This window comes from Salvelinus namaycush, chromosome 12 (assembly GCF_016432855.1).
Source record: "Salvelinus namaycush isolate Seneca chromosome 12, SaNama_1.0, whole genome shotgun sequence".
NCBI classification, from domain to species: domain Eukaryota; kingdom Metazoa; phylum Chordata; class Actinopteri; order Salmoniformes; family Salmonidae; genus Salvelinus; species Salvelinus namaycush.
Genome location: NC_052318.1, coordinates 43,263,950 through 43,282,270, shown reverse-complemented (window position 1 = coordinate 43,282,270; position 18,321 = coordinate 43,263,950). Strand labels below are relative to the sequence as shown.

At 45.9% G+C, this 18,321-nt stretch overlaps 1 pseudogene; it reads right to left on the bottom strand.

Moving 5' to 3' along the window:
- Positions 1–169: 169 nt before the first annotated feature.
- On the bottom strand, positions 170–12,935 carry LOC120057566 (annotated as a pseudogene).
- Between the last annotated feature and the right edge of the window lie 5,386 nt (positions 12,936–18,321).

The window sequence follows — 18,321 nt, the reverse complement described above, 5'->3', positions numbered from 1 at the left end:
CACTTACTCACACGCACGCACGCGCACGCACGCACACACACACACACACACACACACACACACACACACACACACACACACACACACACACACACACACACACACACACACACACACACACACACACACACACACACACACACACACACACACACACACAAAAACCCTCTCAGGAGGTGGTACTGCTGCCTGCCCCTGTGTCTTCCGCTCCTGTCTTCTGACGTTTCTTGGCCCGGATCTCATTCATGGCCTGCTCTATGGAGCGGGTGTCCCTTTTGTTGGCCACAGGTACTGAGGGGGGAGAGACAAATACATTGTTATGCGAAGAACAGAGCACAGATCATGAGGAGATGTGATGCACCAAGGAATACAAATCAATACTGAGCCTCTTCACACTCACCCATGCCTGGTCGGCCTCTAGCGTATGTTTATCTATTTTTGTATTTTTTTATTTAACCTTTATTTAACTAGGCCAGTCAGTTAAGGACACATTCTTATTTACAATGACGTCCTACTAAAAGGCAAAAGGCCTCCTGCGGGGACGGGGATTAAAAATGAATAAATAAATAAATAATATAGAACAAAACACACATCACAACAAGAGAGACAACACGACACTACATAAAGAGAGACCTAAGACAACAACATAGCAAGGCAGCAACACATGACAACACAGCATGGTAGCAACACAACATGACAACAACATGGTAGCAACACAACATGGTAGCAGCACAAAACATGGTACAAACACATATTGGGCACAGTCAACAGCACAAAAGGCAAGAAGGTAGAGACAACAATACATCACACAAAGCAGCCACAACTGTCAGTAAGAGTGTCCATGATTGAGTCTTTTAATGAAGAGATTGAGATAAAACGGTCCAGTTTGAATGTTTGTTGCAGCTTGTTCCAGTTGCTAGCTGCAGCGAACTGAAAAGAGGAGCGACCCAGGGATGTGTGTGCTTTGGGGACCTTTAACAGAATGTGACTGGCAGGACGGGTGTTGTATGTGAAGGATGAGGGCCGCAGTATATATCTCAGATAGGGGGGAGTGAGGCCTAACAGGGTTTTATAAATAATCAACAACCAGTGGGTCTTGCGACGGGTTTACAGAGATGACCAGTTTACAAAGGAGTATAGAGTGCAGTGTCCTATAAGGAGCATTGGTGGCAAATCTGATGGCCGAATGGTAAAGATCATCTATCCGTTCGAGAGCACCCTTACCTGCCGATCTATAAATGATGTCTCCATAATCTAGCATGGGTAGGATGGTCATCTGAATCAGGGTTAGTTTGGCAGCTGGGGTGAAAGAGGAGTGATTACGATAGAGGAAACCAAGTCTAGATTTAACCTTATCCTGCAGCTTTTATATGTGCTGAGAGAAGGACAGTGTACCGTCTAGCCATAGTCCCAAGTACTTGTATGAGGTGACTACCTCAAGCTCTAAACCCTCAGAGGTTGTAATCACACCTGTAGGGAGAGGGGCATTCTTCTTACCAAACCACATGCCCTTTGTTTTGGAGGTGTTCAGAACAAGGTTAAGGGTAGAGAAAGCTTGTAGAGCATTTAACACAAAATCCGGGGAGGGTCCAGCTGAGTATAAGACTGTATGTGCTGCATCCTTAGCAGCAGAGGTGCCGATCAGATGGCTGTACTTGTCACGGTGTCACGAATCCCGTTTCCTGAGTCGTTTTTTTGCCTGTGTTCTGTCCTGGAGTGTTTTTTCCGGCGTCCTGGAACGCACCCTGTCTGGTTGCCGGGCAATGTAGCCAGTTGGGAGTTCTGATTACCCGCACCTGTATCCCATCAGCTATCTGCACACCTGGTCCTGATCATCATCTCTCCTCTTCTTAAGCCCGGACCTGACATCCATTCCCTGCCGGATCGTTAGCCATGAACACCATTCACCTGGAACCCATATCCCATCCCTGTCTGCTCGTCGCCAGTTTTTGGTTATCCCTTGGATCTGCCTATCCACTCCCATCAACACACCTCCGCTGCCCGCTCCGCCACCTGGAACTATCTACCTCCACGTTCTCATTTATTAATAAATACTCACCATCTTCATACTCACCTTGTCCTGGTCTGCTTCTGGGTCCAATTTTGGTAAACCCTGACAGAACGATCCGGCCAGCGATGAACCCAGCGGACCTGGACTCCGTTTGCCATGCTATTATCCAGCAGGATAAGATGTTGGGACAACACGGCGCTACACGAGATAGCGGGTTCAATCCGGAACTTATCGGCTAGCTTAACGAGTATCCAGGATCAGCTCAGTTTGCCGGCGGATCATCCACCACCTGTTTCACCCATATCACCTGCCGATTCGGGAGCGGGTTCCTTCCGTGAGCCCAAGGTTCCGACACCGGATAAGTACGAGGGAGATTTGGGAGGATGCCGTTCATTTCTTTTGCAGTGTGGGTTAGTTTTTGATCTGCAGCCCTACTCTTACGCCACAGATAAGGCTAGGATAGCTTTTGTTATTGAGCTGCTGCGTGGTAGAGCTCTGGAATGGGCTTCAGCCGTTTGGGAACGACGGGACACCTGCATGACGTCATACCAGGGTTTCAAGGCAGAGATGAGAAAGCTTTTTGACCATCCAGTCCGAGGTAAGGACGCAGCTAAACGTTTGTTCTCTCTTCGCCAAGGAGCTCGCAGTGTGGCAGACTTTGTGATTGAATTCAGGACATTGGCTGTGGAGAGTGGTTGGAATGAGGAATCACTACAAGCGGCTTTTTACCAGGGGTTGTCGGAGCAACTCAAGGACGAGCTGATCTCCTATCCAGAGCCTAGTGACCTAGACAGTTTGGTCACCTTAGCTATTCGGGTAGATAATAGAGTCCGAGAGAGAAGGAGGGAGAAGCAGTGGTGTCCGTCTAATCAATCTGAGACTCGGTTACCATTCGGGTCAGGAAATGGACCAGAACGTGTTGATCATTATTCCCCACACAGGATTAGTGGAGGGGTCTTGCCGTCAGATCCTGAACCCATGCTTATAGGGCGACACGGGTTAACTAAGGTGGAGCGCCAACGTAGACCAACAGCTGCCTCTACTGTGGTAGCTCGGGACATTACATCTCCGCTTGTCCTCAGCGCCCGTTAAACTGCCCGGCTCGCTAGTTTTGGGAGGTCTTTTAGCGAGCCAGTTTCAACCTCTCAAGAACCCTGTCAGACCCTGTTTTCCTGCGACCCTCATGAATAAGAATCAGAGTTTAGCGATGAACGCTTTTATCGATTCAGGTGCCGATGGCAGCTTTATTGATGCCGATTTGGTGGAACAGCTGGGGCTTTCCAAGGAGCAATTGCCGAAAGCCATTGAAGCTACCACTCTGAACGGCAGTAGTCTGGCACGGATCACTATGAGGACTGAACCGGTTAAGATGTTGTTGTCGGGGAATCATTCAGAGGTTATCTCCTTCTTCATTTTGTCCTCGCCCCATGTTCCCCTGGTTCTTGGTTACCCCTGGCTGAGAGAACACAATCCCTCGGTTGATTGGGTGACGGGTAGGGTAACTAGTTGGAGCATTGAGTGTCATGCTAACTGCCTTAGGACTGCCTGTTCTCATGCTATCCCCAGTCAGGGCAGTGAGTCTGCTCCCCCTGATTTGTCCCTGGTTCCAGAAATATATCACGATTTGGGTGAAGTATTCAGTAAGCAGAAGGCTCTGTCACTTCCTCCCCACCGACCTTATGACTGTGCGATTAAGCTGTTCCCTGGAGCTGCCTTTCCCAAGGGACGATTATACAGTATCTCTCGACCTGAGCGTGAGGCCTTGGAGACCTACATCAAGGAGTCTCTAGCTGCAGGTCTCATTCGCCCCTCGTCATCACCCCTGGGAGCAGGATTCTTTTTTGTGAGCAAGAAGGATGGCTCACTTCGACCGTGTATTGATTATCGGGGTTTGAATGATATTACGGTCAAAAACAAGTATCCCCTGCCCTTGATGAGCTCTGCGTTCGACTCATTACAGGGTGCTACGGTGTTTACGAAGCTTGACCTACGCAATGCTTATCATTTGGTTCGGATCAAAGAGGGGGACGAGTGGTTGACTGGGTTCAATACACCTATGGGACATTTCGAGTACCAGGTGATGCCGTTTGGACTGACCAACGCTCCTGCTGTGTTCCAAAGTATGGTGAATGACGTGCTGAGAGATATGATTGGTATTTTTGTGTTCGTTTACCTGGATGATATCCTCATCTTCTCGAGGGAGCTTTCTAGCCACGTCCAGCATGTCAAGCAGGTCCTGCAGCGGTTATTGGAGAACCGTCTGTTCGTGAAGGCTGAGAAGTGTGATTTTCACGCCCACACTACGTCCTTCCTCGGGTACATCATCTCCAGGGGAGAGATCAAGATGGACCAAGAGAAGGTTCGGGCGGTTCGGGATTGGGGCCAGCCCGGTACGAGATTGCAGCTCCAGAGATTCCTGGGATTTGCGAACTTCTATCGGAGGTTTATCCGGGATTACAGCCGGGTGGCCGCTCCTCTTACTGCCTTGACGTCTTGTACCAGGAATTTCTGTTGGACTCCTGAGGCAGACCGAGCATTTCTGGACTTGAAGAGCCGATTCACCAACGCCCCGATTCTCTCTCAACCTGACACTTCCCGTCAGTTTGTTGTTGAGGTGGACGCGTCTGATGTGGGGGTGGGCGCCATCCTGTCCCAGCGTAGCTCCACTGACGGTAAACTCCATCCCTGCGCCTTCTACTCTTGTCGTCTTTCACCAGCTGAGAGAAACTACGATGTGGGTAACCGGGAGCTTCTCGCTGTGAAGCTTGCCTTGGAGGAGTGGCGTCACTGGTTGGAGGGAGCGGAGCAACCGTTTGTGGTCTGGACGGACCACAAGAATCTGGCTTACGTGCAATCGGCTAAACGTCTCAACTCCCGTCAGGCCAGGTGGGCGTTGTTTTTTGGACGTTTCAATTTTTCCCTGACGTTCCGACCTGGGTCGAAGAACGGCAAAGCGGACGCCTTGTCCCGGATGTTCTCCAAGACGGATGAGAGTGGGGCCAAGACTGAGACGATTCTTCCCCAGAACCTTGTCGTGGGAGCCGTTACATGGAGGATTGAGGAGGATGTGATGGCGGCCCTTCGGACGCAGCCCGGTCCCGGTAACGGTCCACCCGGTCGGTTGTTCGTGCCTGAGTCGGTCCGTTCTGCTGTCCTTCAGTGGTCCCACGCCAGCAAGATAGCTTGTCACCCTGGCGTTGCTCGGACTATGGCGCTACTGCGCAGACGATTTTGGTGGCCTGCCATGGGAGAAGATACCCGGAGGTTTGTTGCCGCATGTCCTGTTTGTGCGCAGAACAAGAGTACCAATCGGCCCAGCTCTGGGCTTCTTCACCCCCTACCTATTCCTCGGCGACCTTGGTCGCATCTGGCCCTGGATTTTGTCACGGGATTGCCCTCTTCTGTTGGGAACACGGTCATTCTGACCATTGTGGACAGATTCAGCAAGTTTGCTCATTTTGTCCCTCTCTCCAAGCTTCCATCTGCCACGGAGACGTCCGAGATCCTTGTTAGGGAGGTTTTCAGGGTCCACGGATTGCCCAGTGACATTGTTTCTGACCGTGGTCCTCAGTTTACCTCTGCTGTCTGGAGATCCTTCTGTTTGGCCATTGGAGCTACAGTCAGTCTCACTTCTGGATTTCACCCACAATCTAATGGTCAGGCGGAGAGAGCCAACCAGAAGATGGAGTCCACGCTGCGTTGTCTTGTCTCCTCTGATCCCACCTCTTGGTCATCTCAATTACCCTGGGTCGAGTATGCCCATAATACCCTTCCTTCATCTGCTACTGGGATGTCCCCCTTCCAATGCCTGTACGGATACCAACCTCCCTTGTTTCCTTCCCAGGAGAGGGATCTCTCGGTTCCTTCTGTCCAGGCCCACATTCGTCGTTGCCACCGGACCTGGCATCGGGCCAGGAAGGTCCTCCTTAGAGTTTCTGACCGGTATCAGATCCAGGCGAATCGTCGCCGTATTCCGGCTCCCGCTTATACCATCGGAGATAAGGTTTGGTTGGCTACACGGGATCTTCCTCTACGGACTGAGTCGAGGAAACTGTCATTAACCCTGTTGTGGTCCGACTCAAATTGCCGGCAACGCTTAGAGTACACCCCACCTTTCATGTCTCCTGCCTCAAGCCGGTTCTCCTCAGTCCTCTGTTGCCCCCTCCTCCTCGTCCTCCTCCTCCTCGGATGATCGGAGGTGGTCCTGCCTACACGGTGCGCCGCATCATGGACTCCAGACGGCGGGGTCGAGGGTTCCAGTATTTAGTGGATTGGGAAGGATATGGTCCAGAGGAGAGGAGTTGGATTCCTCGGCGTCAGATCCTTGACGATGACCTGCTTCGTGACTTTTACCGCCTCCACCCTGGCGCTCCGGGTAGTCCGCCCGGTGGCGTTCGTCGGAGGGGGGGTACTGTCACGAATCCCGTTTCCTGAGTCGGTTTTTTGCCTGTGTTCTGTCCTGGAGTGTTTTTTCCGGCGTCCTGGAACGCACCCTGTCTGGTTGCCGGGCAATGTAGCCAGTTGGGAGTTCTGATTACCCGCACCTGTATCCCATCAGCTATCTGCACACCTGGTCCTGATCATCATCTCTCCTCTTCTTAAGCCCGGACCTGACATCCATTCCCTGCCGGATCGTTAGCCATGAACACCATTCACCTGGAACCCATATCCCATCCCTGTCTGCTCGTCGCCAGTTTTTGGTTATCCCTTGGATCTGCCTATCCACTCCCATCAACACACCTCCGCTGCCCGCTCCGCCACCTGGAACTATCTACCTCCACGTTCTCATTTATTAATAAATACTCACCATCTTCATACTCACCTTGTCCTGGTCTGCTTCTGGGTCCAATTTTGGTAAACCCTGACACACGGTAATTGGAGCAGGGAGAAAGCAGCCCTCTTCCGTGTCTTTTTGGCCGTCTCCTCTTCCAACGCAGCTTGTTCCTGAAGAGCAGTGGGCAGGTTCCATCATCAAAAACTTTCTTCAAGCAACAGCTCTGAACCCAACCTCAAAAGAGTACTGTTAGAGTGAGTATATCTAAGGTGGGGCAAGACTCAATTGTGGGAAGCATAGTGGCCTGTGCTGCTCTTCAGTTTTGTTCCTCAGTGAATGTGAGCGACTGCGTTTGTCTCCAGTCTTACTTCAAGTCTGCGCCTGTAAACAGCTTTCTGGGGGTCCCACTTCATTCCATTCTGGTAAGCCTCCAGCTCATCGTCTGATGGAGCAAACTCCTGCCAGATACATAGGATAAATACGGTTTATTTTCATTTTTTAATACATTTACTCAGTTATGCTTCTGGGAGAACGATAAAATGCATAGCACAACTGAAGGGAAGGGCATGTACGGGGCATTCGGAAATTATTTCGACCCCTTGACTTTTCCCACATTTTCGTTAAGTTACAGCCTTATTCGTCATTCATCTACACACAATACTCCATAATGATGAAGTGTAAACAGGTTTTTAGAAATGTTGCAAATGTATTAAAAGTAAAAAACAGAAATATCTTATTTACATAAGTATTCAGACCCTCTGCTATGAGACTCTAAATAGAGCTCAGGTGCATCCTGTTTCCATCGATCATCCTTGAGATGTTTCTACAACTTGATTGGAGTTCAGTTGTGGTAAATTCAATTGATTGGACATGATTTGGAAAGACACACAAATCAAATCAAATTTTATTTGTCACATACACATGGTTAGCAGATGTTAATGCGAGTGTAGCGAAATGCTTGTGCTTCGAGTTCCGACCATGCAGTAATATCTAACAAGTAATCTAACCTAACAATTTCACAACAACTACCTTATACACACACAAGTGTAAAGGAATGAATAAGAATATGTACATAAAAATATATGAATGAGCGATGGCCGAACAGCATAGGCAAGATGCAGTAGATGGTATAGAGTACAGTATATACATATGAGATGAGTAATGTAGGGTATGTAAACATTATATAAAGTGGCATTGTTTAAAGTGGCTAGTGATACATTTATTACATACATGTTTAATTATTAAAGTGGCTATGTCAGGACCCGGTTGCGAACTCGGGTCTCCGGTGTGAGAAACAGTCACTTAGCAAACTGAGCCACTAATAGTCGGCAGAACCCAGAAGATGAGGCAGACACAGCAGTACTTGAGACGGTGTTTTACTAAAGTAAAAAGGAAAGTTCTTCAGGCAAAAATATAAATCCACAACGTCAAAAGTAATTCCAAGAGAAAAAGGTAATCCTCCAAGTAAAAAGGTAATCCACAAGGTGGTAGGTACAGCAGGAAAAAGCCTCAAAAGATAATCAAAAATAAATAAACGAGAACAAAAACAGAGTACCACAAGAGAGTCCAACTGGAGCAACAAATGTTCACAGCATCGCTAGGGCTGGGTGCTAACATTCAAACACAGAGCAAAGAACTGAGGAAAACTAAGGGTTTAAATACATTCAAGGGAAACGAGGCACAGGTGCAAATAATAACTGGAAACAAGGGAAAACAAAAGGATCAAAAAAGCACAATGGGGGCATCTAGTGGCCAAAATCGGAACAATCCTGGCCAAATCCTGACAGGCTAGAGATGAGTCAGTATGTTGGCAGCAGCCACTCAATGTTAGTGATGGCTGTTTAACAGTCTGATGGCCTTGAGATAGAAGCTGTTTTTCAGTCTCTCGGTCCCCGCTTTGATGCACCTGTACTGACCTCGCCTTCTGGATGATAGCGGGGTGAACAGGCAGTGGCTCGGGTGGTTGTTGTCCTTGATGATCTTTTTGGCCTTCCTGTGACATCGGGTGGTGTAGGTGTCCTGGAGGGCAGGTAGTTTGCCCCCGGTGATGCGTTGTGCAGACCTCACTACCCTCTGGAGAGCCTTACGGTTGTGGGAGGTGCAGTTGCCGTACCAGGCGGTGATACAGCCCGACAGGATGCTCTCGATTGTGCATCTATAAAAGTTTGTGAGTGTTTTTGGTGGCAAGCCGAATTTCTTCAGCCTCCTGAGGTTGAAGAGGCGCTACTGCGCCTTCTTCACCACGCTGTCTGTGTGGGTGGACCATTTCAGTTTGTCCGTGATGTGTACGCCGAGGCTTAAAACTTTCCACCTTCTCCACTACTGTCCCGTCGATGTGGATAGGGGGCTGCTCCCTCTGCTGTTTCCTGAAGTCCATGAACATCTCCTTTGTTTTGTGGACATTGAGTGTGAGGTCATTTTCCTGACACCACACTCCGAGGGCCCTCACCTCCTCCCTGTAGGCCGTCTCGTCGTTGTTGGTAATCAAGCCTACCACTGTAGTGTCGTCTGCAAACTTGATGATTGAGTTGGAGGCGTGCATGGCCACGCAGTCATGGGTGAACAGGGAGTACAGGAGAGGGCTGAGAACACACCCTTGTGGGGTCCCAGTGTTGAGGATCAACGGGGTGAAGATGTTGTTACCTACCCTCACCACCTGGGGGCGGCCCGTCAGGAAGTCCAGGACCCAGTTGCACAGGGCGGGGTCAAGACCCAGGGTCTCGAGCCTAATGACGAGTTTGGAGGGTACTATGGTGTTAAATGCTGAGCTGTAGTCGATGAACAGCATTCTTACATAGGTATTCCTCTTGTCCAGATGGGTTAGGGCAGTGTGCAGTGTGATTGCGATTGCGTCATCTGTGGACCTATTGGGGTGGTAAGCAATTTGGAGTGGGTCTAGGGTGTCAGGTAGGGTGGAGGTGATATGGTCCTTGACTAGTCTTCATAATGACAGAAGTGAGTGCTACGGGACGATAGTCATTTAGCTCAGTTACCTTCGCTTTCTTGGGAACAGGAACAATGGTGGCCCTCTTGAAGCATGTGGGAACAGCAGACTGGGATAAGGATTGATTGAATATGTCCGTAAACACACCAGTCAGCTGGTCTGCGCATGCTCTGAGGACGCGTCTGGGGATGCCGTCTGGGCCGGCAGTCTTGCGAGGGTTAACACGTTTAAATGTTTTACTCACGTTGGCTGCAGTGAAGGAGAGCTCGCAGGTTTTGGTAGCGGGCCGTGTCAGTGGCACTGTGTTGTCCTCAAAGAGAGCAAAGAAGTTGTTTAGTTTGTCTGGGAGCAAGAAATCGTGGTCTGCGACGGTGCGGGTTTTCCTTTTGTAGTCCGTGATTGACTGTAGACCCTGCCACATATTTCTCGTGTCTGAGCCGTTGAATTGCAACTCTACTTTGTCTCTATACTGACGCTTAGCTTGTTTGATTGCCTTGCGGAGGGAATAGCTACACTGTTTGTATTCGGTCATGTTTCCGGTCACCTTGCCCTGATTAAAAGCAGTGGTTCGTGCTTTCAGTTTTGTGCGAATGCTGTCATCAATCCACGGTTTCTGGTTGGGGAATGTTTTAATAGACGCTGTGGGTACAACATCCCCGATGCACACCTATCTATATAAGTCCCACAGTTGACAGTGCATGTCAGAGCAAAAACCAAGCCATGAGGTCGAAGGAATTGTCCGTAGAGCTCCAAGACAGGATTGTGTCAAGGCACAGATCTGGGGAAGGGTACCAAAACATTTCTGCAGCATTGAAGGTCCCCAAGAACAGTGTCCTCCATCATTCTTAAATGGAAGAAGTTTGGAACCACCAAGACTCTTCCTAGAACTGGCCGCCCGGCAATCGGGGGAGAAGGGCCTTGGTTAGGGAGGTGACCAAGAACCTGATGGTCACTGTGACAAAGCTCCAGAGTTCCTCTGTGGAGAAGGGAGAACCTTCCAGAAGGACAACCATCTCTGCAGTACTCCACCAATCAGGCCTTTATGGTAGAGTGGCCAGACAGAAGACACTCCTCAGTAAAAGGCACATGACAGCCCACTTGGAGTTTGCCAAAAGGCACCTAAAGGACTCTCAGACGATGAGAAACAAGATTCTCTGGTCTGATGAAACCAAGATAGAACTCTTTGGCCTGAATGCCAAGCGTCATGTCTGGAGGAAACCTGGCACCATCCCTACTGTGAAGCATGGTGGTGGCTGCATCATGCTGTGGGGATGTTTTTCAGCGGCAGGGACTGGGAGACTAGTCAGAATTGAGGTAAAGATGAACGGAGAAAAGTACATAGAGATCCTTATGAAAACCTGCTCCAGAACGCTCAGGACCTCAGACTGGGGCGAAGGTTCAACTTCTAACGAGACAACGATCCTACGCACACAGCCAAGACAATGCAGGAGTGGCTTCGGGACAAGTCTCTGAATGTCCTTGAGTGGCGCAGCCAGAGCCCAGACTTGAACCCGATCGAACATCTCTGGAGAGACCTGAAAATAGCTGTGCAGCGACGCTCCCCATCCAACCTGACAAAGCTTGAGAGGATCTGCAGAGGAATGGGAGAAACTCCCCAAATACAAGTGTGCCAAGCTTGTAGCGTCATACCAAAGAAGAGTCAACGCTGTAATCGCTGCCAAAGGTTCTTCAACAAAGTCATGAGTAAAGGCTCTGAATACTTACTGTATGTAAATGTTATATTTAATTATTTATTTTTTGAGAAAAATACGCTTTTGTTATGTCATTTTGGGGTATTGTGTGTAGATTTATGAGAAAAAAAACACAATGTTATCAATTTTAGAATAATGCTGCAACGTAACAAAATATCAAGGGGTCTGAATACTTTCCGAATGCACTGTAAATCTAGTGACACTTCAAACTTGAACATTGGTGAACGCAGCCATAAAGAATACCCAAAGAGGACTGACGTTCTTAAAAATCCTGATGTATCTGCTCTCCTAATCCTCTCCGAGAGAAAACGGTGTTAGACCAGCGACCTCTGCAACACCATGCCTCTAACAAGACAGGAAGTCAGGAAAAGTTGACATGTAATGAAAGATGCGCAACTGTTCCATATGATGTCTTGTTGCATAGATCATGCTCTGTCGTCACTTACAATATGCTCCTTTCAATCTTTCCCATGGAATTGTACTTCCTCTTCTGTTGTCTACTGGCTTGAATGAATTCGGACCCCTCTTTCTCCATCTGAAAAAAGAGCTGGCGGTAAGCTAGGTTGATCTTTACCCACAAAAGACCACAACCATTGACGAATTGGAAACAATGTAGGGGTTTGGAGCTGGGTTGTCCAAGTTACAGACTGGACATGGATCTGGGTGAGCAGAAAATAACCCCACAGACAGAACATAATACTCCGCCTGCAGGCAGAGCCTCTCACCCTTTGCCTGAACTCTGCTTTCTTTTTCTTTCTCATCCTGCTGCATCTTCTTCATTCTTGCTGCCTGTTCTGTTGAGGGATAGAAAACAAGGTTATATTATTCAATTGTTTTCATACTGAAAATATAGGCCTATTAACGTTCATGAGTAGAATATATATGAATATATCTCCTATACCACTGACTTTGATTGACTAGACATCATTTTGATTATGTTGATATGGTATGGCTTTGGATTTAGTACGGTTGAGTAAATAAGAGGATCATATGCTATAGTTGTTTAGGTGTAATTCACATATCATTTCCCGATTAGGGACTACTAGCATAGCCTGCATGTGATTTACATATGAACTGTATCATATAATATTCATTATTATCAACTAAAGCAGACTGTAAAAGAGGCGGAGCTGCTTTGCATGAACAAACAGACACGCAGCACTTGAATGAAGGATCATTTGGCCAATGAGTGCACTAAAATAACATATATATTGTTTAACCAACCGGAGACATTTTATTGAACAAGGATGCAATTCACCACAAGTGCAAATACTCGTATGTGACTGCTTTTCTGTACAGATGATAAGGAGGTTGGGAATACCGCGTAAGGGATCCTGTAACTTTTCATTACAATCAACTAGTTACAAACGAATTGAGGAAAAATGATTATAGATTGATATTGCTGATACCTCGGTCCCTTCGTCGGCTCTCTTTGTCGCCCACTGTTGGAGGTTTTTCCATTGATTTTAAGATTGAGCCTAAGAGGTCCGCCATCTTGGACTGAATGATCACTACCAGAAGCACGTTGTTTGAAAACATTCGTGGGGGGTAATACGCATGCGCATATCAACTATTTGTATTGGTCATGTATACAGAATTGAAGATTCTATCGCAGGTGCAGCGAAATGTTTGTGTTTCTAGCTCCAACAGTTCAGTAGCTAATACATAGTTAAAATAAAATAAACTATACACACATAATCCAGAAAATAAATAGAAATTAAGAAATATTAGAACCAGTCAGAGACCAGAATGTAAATACAGTATATATACATATAATGGTGTGTCCGGCTGTAGGTAATAATACAAGAAACGTTCTAAGCAAATAATGTAAAAAATAACACAACAAGAAAACAAAAAAAGATACTGCAAAATTATCTAAGAGCTAGCCAATTCTTTCTTAGAATAATCAACATAACAGGCTATTTACTATAGCCTTCTGTCTGGACAATTTGTTGGTAGTGAATGTACTGAAATAATATATGTTTGTTTCTTGAGTTTATTTACTGTGCCTTTTTGCTGTTGTCTGATGGTCAATCTACACAACAACAAAAAACCACAGACAATAAATTGCAATATTCATGTTAAATAGCTTGTATCAATGAGAACATGTTTTTTTTCAGGAAATAAATATTAAAACATGAATTAAATTTGAAAGCATTACTATCCCTTTACTTTTCACGAATAAATAAACTAAGCGATTGATCAGTTGAAGGGAGGATGATGTCCTACAGTACAGGTCAAACTACGTATGAAAAGAGGAAATCTGTAAACAGTTGTGGAGGCCAGAAGTCTAGTATACCATTCAGTGTGTATACGGATGCTTTATTGAACTTTGTTGACATTGTATCAGTCAATGTGATTTCTCTGTCAAGCAAATGGAAGGAGCAGCAGGTGAAGAGCTGGACAAGCCCCTTGTCTGGGAGTCAGACACAGATCTGATCTGTCAGTTTAGATCAGTCTGTTCTGTCTAAAAAGAAATACCTGGTGGAACTTGAAGGTGCTTGGACGATGGAATCGGACAGAAATTCTGGTTTTCCAGTCTGTGCAGTGCATGTTTTTCAGAGTCCTAACACAAAAAGCTGTCATCATCTGAAACACAACAGAGCCTACTGGTCTGTTACCTTGATGTCTCTCCCTCCCCACTTCTCACTTGTACTCTGTAAAGGTCAGACATCCAGCTGTCTCAGAGTGTTTACTTCAACACAGAGGAACTGAGCAGGAGGAGAGTCAGCAGACGGGAGTAGGGTTGACAGACTGGTGACAGAGAACAGACTGAAGGGGGAAGATGGGGAAGTAGAGGTGATGTGACGTGCAGTGAGAGAGCAGGCAGATTCACCAGGCCGCATCTGTACTATTGCTGGCCGTTAGTCACTCACATTGTGTCTGCGTCCTGTGGAAAACAATCAATTCCATAAGGTCGAGGAGAGCCTGTAAATGCTTTGGGAAAGGGTGTGGGTCCATGAAGGTGTGGCTTTTTACATTTGAACAAAAAAACTACTACTCTTTAAGTATGTGGATTGGGAGGTTGGCATTTATTGGGATGAATCTTGTCCTGGAGGCAGCTCTGCAGAGTGGTCACTAGCTTGCCTAGCCACAAATCTGATGTTAAACATAACCCTAATCACACTGCTAACCATATACCTAACCCTAACATTGAATTAAGACCAAAAAGCACACTTTTGTTTTCATGATTTTTTTTTTACGATATAGACGATTTTGACTTTGTGGATGGCTCAGCTTTTGCCTCCAGGTTTCAACAGAAACCACAGGCTGAATTAACTGAGACTTGCAAAGAGGGAAAGGAGATAGAAAAAGAAGGAAGGCATAGAACAAAGGGGTGACAGGCGCCTGGATAATGTACTGTGGTCTTGACAATGTACAGGGGCATAGAGGTGGTGATGAGTGTTAGTGGTGACCAGTCCATCTAAATCACACTGGCACGAGGTGGCAATGATGAATGTCTGGTCATCTCCAAAATATCCCTGTCCATTGTTGCCACGGTAATGATTCACTCAAGGTTGTCAGCTAAATGCTGACATCTTGTATTTTTTTCTCTGCTCACACAATAAAGGATGAGCAGAACCCTTAATGTGTGACTGTGTGAGATGAGCAAGTAATTCACATCAAATAATGCATGTAAGAGATGCATTCAATAGAAAACCACTGGAAGATTTTCTCTAACCTGCTCGTAGCATGCCATTGAAATACTGCGCAATATTACCAAACACTTTTTTAGCCATTTAATGGTTCTTGGGGGAACATGGATATACAGAAGCTTGATATGATTTTAAATCAATGCAAAATCTTTACTTGATTTTCAGCTTTGCCAAAAGGCAGGCAGACCATGATAACTACTGTGTTTGTGTGTGTGTGTGTGTGTGTGTGTGGTCCTGCCAAGCTGCCAGTAGATCTGGTTGCATGACCACCAAAAGACATATGAGGTATAATTTTCTTCTGATATTTTAAGGGCAAGCATACAGTAATACATTCAAGGCTTCTTTCTCTTTTTTCCGTTTTTTGTTTCAAGACAGTAAAATATAAGTTATGCAGGCAAAGTTAGTCTTAAGGAGCGATCTAGGCATTTATGTACATTAGGTGGATGCTTTTCAGTTCAACTTAGAGCCTGTTAATAAAATACATAAACACAGAACAAAACAACATGTCAATCTGGTTAGATCTGTCGTTTGCTCACTTCAGAATCCAACATTTTTCATATTCCAATATTCCATATTCTAGTATTTACATACACCAGTGATTAGAACACAAACAAACCAGTATCAAAAAGCACAGAGAACACTCATCAGTAATGACAGGGGCATAACAAGTGTGGGACAAATCTCTCTCATTCCAAATACACTAGTGCCCTGGAGCGTTTCCTGAGCCTGACCACAAACCAAGGGTTTACATGAGAGGTTCACATAGCAGGAGTACGTCCTGGTACTAGGAGTAATATCTACATGTAATTAACAGAAGTTAAATAGAGACGAAAATTGACTGAAACTTATAATACAATTGGGAAAGAATAATAACAATTGGGAAGGAAAAACTACAATGAACTACAGAAATAGGCTAAGCAGCTGGGTTCAGGTTGCCCAATGAAACACCCAATATAATCTGCTCCCAACACAACGCTGTCTAAATCTCATCCCCAGAGAAGTGCAAAAAAGCACATTGCATTTAATCAAACTCCAAATTATTATTTACAGTCACCTCCAGAATTATTGGCATCCTTGATTAAGATGAGCAAAAAAGACTATAAAACTAATAATACAAATACTGAACTACATGTACTATCTTAATTTTATACTAATACAATTGGTCAGAGAAGGAGATTGTCTATCAAGTAAAAAAACAAACATGAAAAAGATAGGGGCATCCCTGTTTTCAATACTCTCGTGGCCAAATACCTCTATTTTCACGTCATCCAACAAATGTAAATGCCTGGAGTATGCTTAACAACATTGGCAATTGGATTGGAACCGGCGCTGTGGTCAGATGACATGAAAATAGAGCTCTTCGGCCACACATACCAGTGGTGGGTGTGGTGTTGAAAGAAAGATGCAGATGTGAAAAGTACCTCATACCTACTGTAAAATATGGTGGTGGATCTTTGATGTTATGGGGCTATTTTGCTTCCACTGGTCCTGGGGCCCTTGTCAAGGTCAACGGCATCATGAACTTTAATTAGTACCAGGATATTTTAGCCAAAAACCTGGTTGCCTCTGCCAGGTGGTTGAAACTTGACCACAAGTGGATCTTCCAGCGAGACAATAACCCCAAGCGCACATCAAAATAAACAAAGAAATGGTTAATTGACCACAAAATCAACATTTTGCAATGCAATGAGGTTCACGTCCAGAGACTGAGATGGCCATACAGTTTATAGCCATCTCAGTCTCTGGAGTCGAACCCCATTGAAAACGTGTGGTTTGAATTGAAGAGGGCAGTCCATAAACGCAGACAAAGAATATCAGGATCTGGAAAGATTATTTATGGAGGAATGGTCTAAGATCCTGTGTTCTCCAATGTCATAAAACATTTTAGAAAAAGGCTCAATGCTGTTATCCTCGGAAGGGGAGGGTGCCGGAGTATTGAAAACAGAGATTACAATAATTTTGACCCCCATCTTTTTAACAAAATGATTACTTGTTAAACAAAATCTATTTTCTGAGAAATTGTATTTGTATAAAATTATATAATTTCCCCATTTCTTTGCGTACTATATAGCTCAGTATTTGTCTTATTATTTTATACAGTCTTCTATACTCATCTTTATCAAGGGTGCCAATCATTTCTCAATTCAGACACACTTGAGTTCACTCTGCTACCCCTCTCTGTCTGACTCATTCCCAGTGAGATAGAACACACGGGACATTATGGGGCGAACGTTGCACTTTGAAGACAGAAGAATTCTTCATGTAAAGGTCATGATTTGCATGTTATGTGGCCTCATTTAAAATGTTAAAACAAAGCAACAAAAACACATTGAAAGACTGCTAGTTTACCACAGTGGGTTGTACCCACTGTCTAAGGCTGAGGAAGAATGACCTACAGTACCTTTCATTAGGGGGTCCACTCTCCACAGTCTTTAGTGGATGAGTAAATAGGCTCTTCCAAACAAGCAGGAAAAGCCTTAGTTGTCATTGTTATTGACGCAGAAATTGTTTTGACGTGGAGGACAATACACACGTCACACAGACACAGACCCTGTCAGCGGGCTTGCAGAGAGTAATTAAAGTAAAGCTCCAAGATGTGCCCGCCAGTGCAGAGCCTGGATCAGCCCGTCCCACCTGCTAGTGCAAAACGACTGCTTAGAGGGGCACTGCAAATCTACACAAACCACAAAAGCCATGCCATATTTACACCCTGCTTGGGCTGGTCTCTCTTAAAGGGACATGCACACAGTTTACACACAGAGAAGACACCTAGGAAGACACTGCTGTTAAAGGACACAGAGTGACGGGCCAGTCACATACGGAGATGACAAGCCAGACACCTATGTGCTGCTAACCTTTGGCTCTCTGCTGGGTATTAAACGTCATAGCGACTCACTAACTGTGGAGAAAGAGTGTCGCTATGACAGCACCGGTCACACAGTCAGTGGGAGAGTGCAGAGCTGTGTCTCAAGTTGCTTCATGGCATCAAAAAGTTCTCATCTCATTGTTGATAAAGTAGAGTGCAGTTTGCTTGACGATACTGAGCGCCTCCATTTAACTACCTCCTATCTCCAACTTTACCCTCATTGGTCTTTCTGGAAGAAACCAAACGCTCCATGATTTGGCCTCCCATTTACGTCATTTAGCAGAGACTTTTATCCAGAGTGACTTACAGGGTTAAGTGCCTTGCTCAAGGGCATATCGAACGGTTTTTCACCTAGTCG